The sequence below is a fragment of the Pararge aegeria genome, chromosome 4, assembly GCF_905163445.1.
Source record: "Pararge aegeria chromosome 4, ilParAegt1.1, whole genome shotgun sequence".
Classification (NCBI taxonomy): domain Eukaryota; kingdom Metazoa; phylum Arthropoda; class Insecta; order Lepidoptera; family Nymphalidae; genus Pararge; species Pararge aegeria.
In genome coordinates, this window is record NC_053183.1 from 424,967 (window position 1) to 437,077 (window position 12,111).

Sequence of the window (12,111 nt, forward strand, 5' to 3'; positions counted from 1 at the left end):
ATTTTAACAGGATGAAGGTAGTTGCGAAAGTTGGGTTTTAACAATTTTTTTAATATTTTAATAAGCGTAGGGTTTCTAACCGACATTAAAGAGGTGCTTATTACCGTACTATAAAATTTGCACACAATATGTAATCGTTCTTAAGTACAGAAATATTGGAAGAGAAATTTTTTAATTGAATTCTGAATCTTTGTTTTAACGATCACATTTGTATTGACTTCTGCAGATAACACTCCTGTTGGAAAGTTGGCGACTCTAAACAGCGAGCCGCATTAGATCCGTTTTACTCTGTTGCTATAACATTTCAATATTTTTTTTCAAGTAAAACTTCTTTAGTCGCGACTAGAAAGTAACTCGGTTTTTTTTCTGACGGAAGTAACGCTTACGTCAGACGTCTATGTAGTTTCCGCTATTTAAAAATAATAATTTGGATTGGTCAAAAGTATATGTTATATACTCCACGCTTCTTGACTAATACGCCAGCTATAGTGGTAATAAATTAGGATTATTTATTGCCAATATTTTCAAACGGATCAATTGTGAATAGCAAAGTGATTTATTGAAAATCTTTAAACATACTTGTTTATTTATTACTTTTGTAATAAATAAAGTACTAATTATATTTAAATAGAATATAAAATGAAATAGTGAATACTAAATGAAATGGCGGAGTCCCGAGAACATTTACTCTTGCATCAATAAATAATAATAACAGTTTTCCTTCAGTCGCGCGTACAGGTTACGCACACACGTTTTTTTATTGCTGAATTAATGATAAGTACTTTTATAGACTAAATCCCTGCTGCAGGCCTTAACGACATTCTTCAGGATTCGTCGGAACAATTTTCAGGAATGTTCGTCTGCGCTATTCACAATAAAAACACTGAAGAGTGATTTTATTGCGAGTATCTACATAAAAGGTTTGATTGTCTGGCAAGCCTACGTCAGACTGCGTGATGGGTCGCCGTGACCTCTTATCGCGTGAATAGCGTCGAACCAACACTCCTCATAGAAGCATCCACATACCGTATTGTGACGGCAGACCAGAATACAGTTGTCACCACCCCTCAACTTCCAGCGGGTGTCGTACGAGGCGACGAAGGGAATATGACGGAGAACTGGCGTCCAGCGTCCTCTGTGCCGGTAAACCCTCTCGTTGGAAGAGGCATTTAATACAGCAGTGGACTGTTATAGACTATTGATGACGCACGTCACAAAACGAAACTTCTTAAATCTACCCAAATCGATTGTCACATTACACTGCACACTTTATCTTTACTTATTACATCTTCAAATTATTAGTAAAAAGCCCGCGTTCTTTGTTGATTGATTAGTTTTTTTAATCCCATGGGGACCCATTGTTTTCCTAGGATAAGTCTTTTACTCTCTGTTCTGTTCAACTAAGTCTGCGCCACAAAACCAAGTGTATTGGTGTCTTAGTTGGGTAAGATTATGCATACACTTTTGCATTTATAATACGTTAATTATTGACACTGACAGACGTCAATTATTATAAACACCGTCCCATTTAATTTTCATTTATTATTTAAAAATAATAAAAATTGTAAATCGAAATTATTTAACGCTTACCAACTATAAATGTAACCGGTCTGTTTTTTTTTTCCTGACGAACATAAAATATCTTTTGTTAAACACCTGTTTCAGAATAATTTTAAGATAATTATTGTAGAATAATTTTAAAATAATTTCGACAATATGGCTATCTACCTACTTAGAGTATTATGTGTACATAAATGAAAACAATAACTAAAAAAAAATTATATTAATGTTTTTTTCAATTATTTTGAACCTTAATGGAATTCTTAGTTTACCCTAGATAAAAGTATCTTTTGTATCTCCAGGGTGCCTAATTTGGTCAAGATTTGGCATTCTGGAGATGGAAAATTAATTCGACAGATTAAAGAAAGACCGGGTCTTAAAACAGGGTTGAGAGACACCACGCCGCTCAATATGGGTTTGCGGGTTTACGCATTGCAATACAAAGTTCACAATGACTATCGGATGTTATTAATAGTGACAGGGACCGATCGGTCATCAACATCAAACAAATCGTTTGCTTCTGTTTTGGCTTTTTTTGTTGTTCTTTTTATTCGTTTTTATTGATTCTCTTTGAAAATTATTAGTTCATAAGCGAAATTAGCATGTAGTGTTTACCTGTCAATGGTTTTGCATACTCTGTGTAATCTATATATATATAATGAAAATGGTCTTCGTTTGAGGCTCAATCACGCCTAAACCACTGATCGTATCGACATGAAACTACCACCATTCGATGCGAAATTTTTCCTAGATGGTTTATGGCTATCTATTTTTTGAATTCCAACATTCCTTCATTTTTTTATTGCTGTTTTACTTTTATGAACATTTATCCCGCTAATAAAAACAAAAGATAAGCATTTTCTCTTGATTCTTTTGTTTTCATGGATTTCAACAGAGTGTATTAAACGGATTATGGTTTTTTACATTCAGCTAAGAATCTACTCACGGTAGTGGAGAACGGCTGGACCAATTGGGCTTTTTTTTTATCTTCAGAATTGTCAGGAGAAAGATTTGTATGTAAGAAAATTTTAAAAAAGCCCGATAAAAAGTTAAAAATTTCGATGATAATCGAAGAATTCCCATCTATATAGTCACTCACCACGAAATCTCGGGAACCATAAGTCTTAGAAACGTGAAACTTGGTAGGAATATTACTTTTGCTATGTAGAGGTCAGCTATGAATAGATTTTAAGAAATTCATTCACCAAAGGGGATTGCGGGGGCGTTAACAATGAACAATTCCCGTTTTTAAACTATAGCTCCTATAGACTTCAAATTTGGTAGGAATCTTCTGTAAGAGGTGTAGAAATAGGCTATGAACGAATTTTACGATAGCTCACCCCACAGGGGGTTGCGGGGGTGGGTATTAACAATTAATATTTTTAATTTTCCAGCTAAAGCTCCTACAAGCTCCAAATTTTGTAGGAATTTTCTATAAGTGATGTAAAAATGATTTATGAACAAATTTTACGATATCCCACCCCAAAGAAGATTGCGGGGGCGTTAACAATGAAAATTTTCAATTTCCAAGCGATAGCTCCTATAGACTCCAAATTTAGTGAGAGTGTTCTATATGTAATATAAAAATGATCTTCGAGCGGATTTTACAATGAATCACCTCCAATAAGGTTCGCGGGGGTGGGTGTTAACAATAAAAAATTTCAATTTCGAAATATAGCTTCTAAAAATTCTAAATATGGTAGGAATCTTTTATTATTCACATAAAGAACATCTCAAAATGGATTTCAATAAAGTCTACTTCCGACAGGAATTGCGGGGGTGGGTGTTAAAATCTAAAATTTTTATTTCTAACCTGTAACTTCTACAGACTCCAAATTTGGTGGGGATCTTCGTGTATGTAGGGATATTCGTGTATTTCCTTACAACAATCGTCTTTTTGGCAGCGGAGAAAAAGTCATTGAGAGGTTTCAAAAACTTAACTTTACATGTAGCTATCCAATCAACGGACTAAGAATTTTACATTCATTTTACTTTTGCAGACTACATAACCGACGAATTATTTTATTGCGGGATCGCGGAAATGTAACAGATTAAAATGAATGCATTTTCCAAGCACATGAGATGTGGAAAAGAAATTTAGTTACTTATTCCAATATAATTCATAAAAAACATGCACAATTAATTTTCTATAAAAAATTGAAGTCACGGAGAAAATTTTAGTTAACAGAAAATTCGTCGCACTTGAACCTAGACAGATTTCAAATTCACATATGAGACTTGCAATGACTTTAACTTAAACTTTCAATGCTCATTTCAAATTTTTTTCTTCATGTCAATTATTATTAATTTTTGGAAGAAAGGCACGGAAATGTTATAATGATTGCACATTGAAAGTTACAATGAATATTAGTGAGAAAAATCACCTGGATGAAAGATACAGGCTAAATCGATGGAATTTGGAATTTGAGTAAGTCTAAACAATATCGATGCTTACAGTTCTATCCGCGGGGCCTATTTATGTTCATACAAAAATAAAAAAAAGGAGAATAATAAAAATATGAAAAAAAAAAAAAATTAAACATAAAATGTAATTTATTTCCTTTTTCAATTCGCCCAGCGTAGCGGGCGGGAAACGGCTAGTGTATATATATGATAAGTTATTTTATTTTTATTTATGTTAAATCGCTGGTAGACCCAAAAAATAAATAAATAAACAGTGACTACTTGTTTAAAATCAATGTAAATTTTATATATTTGTGATGAGAAATGAATGTCTTCTCTTTTTCTTTTTTTTACTATTTTAACCAACATAAATTGATTTTCACCGTCGCAACCTAGCCCACGGTTCTTCAACAACATTACCAATCTATATTACCGACCCACTACGTGGTCTTCTCTCAGAAAGAGAAGGGTTTGGCCGTAGTCCACCACGCTGGCCCAGTGAGGATCGGTAGACTTCACACGGTTTTGAGAACTCTAAGGCATGCAGGTTTCCTCACGGTTATTTCCTTCACCTTTCAAGCTTAAATTAAAAAACGCACAAAACTCGATTGAACTCGGACCCCCCGAAAGTTAGCCGAAACCTTTACCACTCGGTTATCTCCGCATAGTTAGGAACCCATATTTGACAGTAATATTAAGTGAGCAAGTAAACACACGCCAGCTACGAACGTTTTAGCTCTGTGTGTACAAGTGTGAAGACAACATAAAGCGAAAAGACTTATGGCCGATATTTATTTCAACGCAAAGATAAAAGACGCATCAAATAAAAACGATTTACGACTCCTCGCGCAGAACGTGACGATCTATAGCAATTTTTAATGCCGTCACAAACCTGTGCGAAACGGAATAAAAACTTTTTTTACTTCACAACACGTACTGATTTAGCTATTTTTTATAGTATTAATAAATACACCTAATTTTAAAAATGTAAGCGAAAATTATTAATTATTATTAATTCAGGTCGTAAAAGTTTAGTTTTTAGGCCTAAGCAGGTAGTCGACTTGATGTTAAGTTGATAAAGTGTTTGAAATATTGGTTGAGGCTCACATAAATAAAATACAGTGCATATATTACTAGTGTACGTACTAGTCGTAAGTTGTAAAAAAAAAGTTAATAAATATTTAGAAGTTATATATTACTTTGAACCTTGATATTTATTTTAGTTACCTACTAGGTAAACATTTGTCATACCTACTAATACTTCACTTTTGATTCATTTCAAGCAGGTACTTATAATTTATCATAGTACCTGCCAACTTAATAGGTTTCAATAGTTTTATAAAGTTTAATAGTGATTTACCTACACTAGAAGGAAATATCATTCATAAATATGTTTATATAGGTTTTTATTAATATTTCGTTGATCTAATAGGTAGGTATTTCTAAAGCTTTAGCAAATAATTATCATGCCTAAATTTTAACCGTTATTATATTTTGGTCACAATGGTGCTTATTGCAGCTTCTAGCAACTAGGTGTAATTTAAATGTAATGAGTATATTATATCTCCAATCTTGTTTGCAACTTGTTGTTTGGAAAGTACGTTTCAATAACTGTTGTCAATAAGACTGGTTTTTCTTGGGTTAATTAACAGTAAGAGAACTGAATCACCTTTTAAACTTCTACCAACTGAACTTTAAAGTTTTAACTATCCTTGTTTTTCCCACCATCACTTTATTCCCCCTTTTTCCACCCCTGACAATGACATTTCTCCTACCGAGACCTACAGTTTTCATTCATTCCCGGAGGAAACTTATTGTTAATCTGAATAAAAACTATCGTAGGTATATGTTGACCCGGAGTATCAGCTACCACTATACCATGTTTATTTAAATCTGTTCAGTAGTTTTCACGTGATGCCCGGACAGAGAGACAGACAGAAAAAAAATCAATAAAAATCTTTTTTGGACCAGGGTCCAAAACGATGGTATCGATTATAAAGTGGCAACATTTGCCAAACATATTATAAGTAGCTGTTGGCCGCGACTTTGTCAGCGTTTGATTTTGTTTTAAAGTATTCAGTAACCTGCCTTCATCAGGGGTTTGCTGCTGTCCGCTGATGAGTCCACATTCATCAGATCTACACAAAGTTTGGTCAAAATTAAACACATATTATAACCTCTATGGTACAAAAATAATTATTATCGGTTATAATTTGTTGGAGTTATGGTGTAAAATCGTCAAACACTTTCACCCCCTCTCACAAAGGAACCGAGCTTAATGTCGGGATAAAAAGTATTCTATATTACTTCTAACACTTCCAAGAATATGTATACAAAGTTTCATGAGGATCGGTTAAGTAGTTTTCACAAACTTTCATTGGCATTATAATATTAGTAGGGATGTACGGAAATCTTTCAGTTAGAGTTTTACTATAAGTATAGGTGTTGTCAGTCTTTAAACTCCGTTCTAATTGACAAAAACACTTTTACGATTAACGTCTTAGAAGTATAGGTTCTTGTATGCGTACACAGCCATTGACAAAATATAATGAACGCGTATAAGCCGTAGTAACAGAACTGAATTGTAGCAGTCGAGTTAGTTTGGCGTAGAGATGCATCGTAGAGACATCTGTCTAGCGCTACGAGCTCGGTGCCTGCCCCGCACCGTACCGCACCGCTCCGAGCCGCTCCGCTCCGCACGCATATTCAATTACTCGCATGGTCGAGTTCACTCGCTACGGGATTTCGGTTGTTGTGACTTATTACAGAGTCTGATAACCTTTTTCAACTTTGAAATGCTACTTTAAAACGTCACGAGGTTTTTTTATAGAAATAAATGACGAATCTAGCAGATTGCCCACCAGATAATAGGTGGAAAAACCGTTTCAATAAAAAGTCGCAAGAATTGCAAAAAATCCTGCAATGTCCTGCAACGAGTCGCCTTGTGTCCACAACCTGAGTTGCAGGAGTTTTTTTTTTTTGACAAAAACAGTCAGTACAAGGAAGTAACTTATTACATTTATAATAACAATCTTATAACATAGACTAAACATTGTCGTGAAAGTAGAGTATTAAGCCATATGTGCCTCTAAATACACCAGCAACCACGCTCTTTAGACCGATCGCAGAATTGCAACAATGCTGCTTTGCGGCAGGTAAAAGCATGTCACTGGTACTTCCCCGGACGACCTCTGGTACAATAAGCTCTACCACTACCACGAGGGCTTCGAATGTTTTGACATGTTGGATAAAAATAGATTTACATAGCGGTGGAGTCAAATTCAATGTCATAAAGTTACATAAAAATATGTACATTATACATTCGCTATAAGCCTCCAGAATCATTCAACACTAGAATGTGATAATAATCTCAGTGTAATAAAGTCGCACGGTAATCAAAGTAAATTCTAATGTAACTGTACGTTGTCAACAGATAGCTGCCCGTTCCCGCAGCGACCAACACCACTTGAAGTAAGTTATTTTCACTTTAAAGTAATACACACCTATAAATTCACAAAACGAGGCACAATAACGCCCTCCACATCCTCGAAGTAGATAAATGTGATCCGTATTGTTGCGTTCTGAGTGAATTCACTATGACGCTATGACTGTTATTTGTGAAGGAAATAGGGAATAAGGTTTTTATATTCTTACCAAGCTACGCTATCTCCTTTGGTTAAATCATTCTGTAATGATATGTGTTAGAATTAGAATATAAATTAAAAAATAACAAATTAAATGCTATTTTTTTATACAAGCTACTTATTTCTTTATTTAGAGCACTAACAACATATACATTGTACGTTTTTAAATCTAATACACAATAACATGATATGCTTGCACTTACACAATTAACTAGCATTTCCAAAACGTCATGTAAACTTACTTAGATAAAATATTGGTAAAAAAAATTAATTACATAATATTACATTTATTTCATTACATTTTATACGGCGTAATAATTTGACAATAATAATAATAATTACAATCTAACATTAATAATTACACAAAATATAAGCAGTCTAACTGTACGGTAGCCTCACAATATATTTATAACAATATAGTATTTGTAAGACAACATATATAGACAACATAATAAGTCTTTATAAACAAAAAGTGGATATAAACACTCGACTTACAAGAAATGGTCATAAATTAGTGACATCTGCATATCGTCTGCGAAAGGTGCAGAAGTCATTTGTGGGATTGAGTATACGCTTATAATATGATTCCTAAGGTAATTTTGGACCTACCAATGCATAAGTTTAAAGAATGTGTTAAAACACATTTATTACAGCGAGGTTATTACACAATTGATAAGTTTCTTAATGACAAGGTTGCTTGGAAGCATCCGGCTCCGCTTTCATCTCTCACAAGATATAAAAATGAATGTTAAAATGTAAAATGTAAATTTTTGATCTTGGATAAGAGCAACTGCTGAGTTTCTTGCCGGCTTCTTCTCGGTAGAATCTGCCTTCCGAACCGGTGGTAGAGTCACTATACACAGTCACAAGGCAAAGTGCTTGTATTAGGCCTACTTGAAATAAATGAATTTTGAATTTTGAATTTCTTTGAATTTTGTACACTTATGGGCATGGAACCCGAAATGATGGCGCTATTGTCCCTTTATATACATAAAACATAATAAGCACGTTATAATAGAACAAATCCAATAAATGTAATTAATTAGCTATTTAAAGCTATCGTGAGCGAAATTCATTGTCGTATTAATTTATGCACGATTAATTTCGAACCTATTCGGAGCTTTTAATCGTGAGGTTGCACGCACGACGCGGCACGACACACACTCAAAAACACGCGACGCGGCGTTGTCTCTGTCGTGCCGATACGACCGAGCTCATGATTAACAGCCCCGAATGGGTTCGAAAATAATCGGGCATCCTCCGACAAATTTAATATCAAATGTAGCTCGACAGAAAACAAACCATTCAAGTCATAAATCTCTTAAAACAGAAACAATTATATAAAAAGTAATACATATCCATGACGAGTGCCGCTCGGCTGTGTATGTGTATCGAAATGATTGGAGTTGTGTTGATACAATTTTAATAAAAAATAAACAAAATATCATACACCGGAGAATTTCCCGAGCGAAGGTATTTTTCAGCTTTGTTGACGAAAATATCTCGATTTTTTCTCCAATATTTCGGTGGAATAAAACTTTGAACGAGCAAAAAGAAGCTCGCCGGGTATTGATAGGGTTATTAGATTATTGTATCTTTCCCGCAACAATCTTTAAGCTAAGGGCTCGCGCAGACAAAACAATGAGGAGACTAGAAAGTGCTTTGAATTATAAACCTACTAGCGGCCAACTTCAGGGTTAAATCTAAACGTATAATAAAATTGGAGTGTCTGTTTATGAATATATAAACGGTACCGGGTACATACATAACATTTTTTACATTTTTTGTCTGTCTGTCTGTCTGTTTGTTCCGGCTAAATAAATGATAATAATCTTTTTTTACAGACATTACATACATTTATAAAAATATTTAACAATTAAAATAAATAATAATTAAAAATTGCATTCGTTAAAGACTAGGTACGTCTTTGTACGTACCTATGTCAATATGTTATTTTGCATACCTTCCATTTACAGAACATTGCGAAAACACATGCATGTCCACCCAGTGCTGCATAAATGGATTTTCAAATTTTTTTGATATTCAGAATACCGTTGGAGCTTCCGCGCATTCAACTCATCACTCATGCTGCTCTTTTTCTTTTTCGCTCTGATGCTTAAGCTGTAGTCAACCACGCTGGTCAAGTGCGCATACACTTCACACACCTTTGTGAACGTTATGGGGAACTCTCAGGCATGCAGGTTTCCTCACGATTTAATCCGTAACCGTTCAAGCAAGTGATGTTCTGAATTCCCTATATTAAAAACGGACATTACTCCGAAAAGTTAGAGATGCTAGCCGGTGAGTGAACTTGGTTATCCCGAAAGGGATGCCAAAGCTCTTACCACTAGTCTATCAAAAAAAATACTTGTGTTATAATGGACATGTGTATATTGCCGTGATAAAGTGCTCACAGACGCACTTTACAGAACGTTTAATGGACTTAATTTTAATTTTAATGTTACATTATCCCCGTAAACAAGCTACGCACCAAAACATGACGGGCTTTTACTCGCTGCGCTAAACACCGTATGCTGCTAAGACCGCCATGTGTTACATAGACGTGGGCTAGTTGTTATGAGCAGCTTGCGATGCGTTTAAACATAAACACACGCAGTCTAACACAAATATACTCATATTTGCGAAGCACCTATTTGCGAAGCATTAGAAATGTTCACATGGACTGACAAAGTCCATGTCGAAGGCATGCCAGGGATTTTCTTCCGTATTAGCACACAGACATCGACAACAGTTCCACGTCTGCGCTGACCCTAAAACATGATTAAAAGGTAAACGTTTATTTTTGTAATTTCACACCTCAGTTAATTGTGCCGGCGTCGCTTTCTGACGGGAGGCTTTCGAGGAGAAACTAATATTTACGCGGATCTTAAATTGGCAGCGGCTTGCGCACGAGGGAAACTTTTAAGGGCTTATCCTGTAATATTATCCTTTAGGCAACTTACTTACGAACACTTCAAAAGATAAACTTTACTATGGTATAAATATTTTGATAGCTATGCAAAGTGTTAATAATGTAAGCATTACTTTAAATTAAAATCAAGCTAAATGAAATCCAATAATTACGTGCTAAGCATCTTCATACTAATGATCTCAAATAGGTACATGAATGTCCACGTATTTATGTCACGTCGCGAGTGAGTTGGGAATTTGAAAAGCATTTGAATAGTTCTTATTGCTATTTTAATAACTATGACCTGTGTATCCTTATGTGGCCGCCTTGACTGTAGCGTACCTACATTTAATATATACAAACAGAACACATAACAACAAATATAACCACTGTAAAAATCATATTTAGTCTATAACATAATATGTCTATGACATGATCGTTGCTCACGATCCTTCAGTGAGCTCTCTGTGAAGTGCATTCGACGGCAGATATGCAAAATGCATAATCTGCTGGAGCCCGTAATCCTATTTGCTAAACAAAGTAGTTGACACTGCTACCACGATGGCGCATATTAATGCAGCGGATCTTATTTCAGCTTCCATTACGTTTTACTGGATTGTGTTAGATACACTAATCTTGCGAGCACTTTGAATTTTCAAAACGCTTCATTGTGCATCTTTAAAGTCTAATACCGGAAGTTTCAGAATGTTGATCCTAATCAAAATTTGATAATCTATATTCATTGACGACATTACATACTTAATAGGGTTATATAAAAAATACTTTAATTTTCGTGTGTATATTAGTTATATTTGTTGAAAGTATAAGGTTCTGGAGAACATCAGTTCATCAGATTTAAAATAAATTAAATTATTATGCTACTATCTCACGGAATGGAAACTTGTATTTCTTTTATTGGCTTTCGTAAATTGCATTCAATTCGTTATTCGTCTTCGCTATTCATTATTAAGTATATTTTCAAAGTAAACAAGAACAGGAATCTTTTCTGTCCATAAAACCTACCATCAAATGATTGTACAAGTGGTCAAATAAACTGATGCTTATAACTAGTTGATAATAAAGACAAATGATCCCACTTGAACGTTTAAACATAGATTAAAGACGATGGTAGAACATTGTGTTGTGTTACAAGCAAGCATTCTTGTGAGAATGATTGAGTAGGAATGAAAATAATTAGTGCATTGTGTGTTTCTTAAACTAATACATAACGGCCTATGCCGATGGCCCAACTAATGGTGAGCGGAACCAGCGCCAACCAACCTGAGGCGTAGCCGTTAAGCCTCATGTGCCTGTAATTATTATATTTGACGGCCGAATGGCGCTGTGGGCAGCGACCCTGCTTTCTGAGTCCAAGGCCGTGGGTTCCATTCCCACAACTGGAAAATGTTTGTGTAATGAACATGAATGTTTTTCAGTGTCTGGGTGTTTATCAGTATTATATTCATAAAAATATTTAACTGCTATCTTAGTACCCATAAAATAAGCTCCGCTTACTTTAGGTCTATATGGCGATGTGTGTATTGTCGTGGTATATTTATTTTGTGACAGAGCTCGTCCGGGAAGTGTGCAATG

The 12,111-nt window shown here is 34.8% G+C and overlaps 1 protein-coding gene across 1 annotated transcript in view; it reads left to right on the plus strand.

Annotated features, from left to right (window-relative positions):
* The window catches only part of LOC120637766 (FMRFamide receptor), a 137,462-nt gene that overhangs the window by 36,941 nt on the left and 88,410 nt on the right, over positions 1–12,111 (plus strand). The window contains exon 2 of the mRNA XM_039909776.1: positions 7,397–7,434. The gene's annotated coding sequence lies outside the window, so the exon portion shown is untranslated. The remainder of the gene's footprint in view (positions 1–7,396; positions 7,435–12,111) is intronic.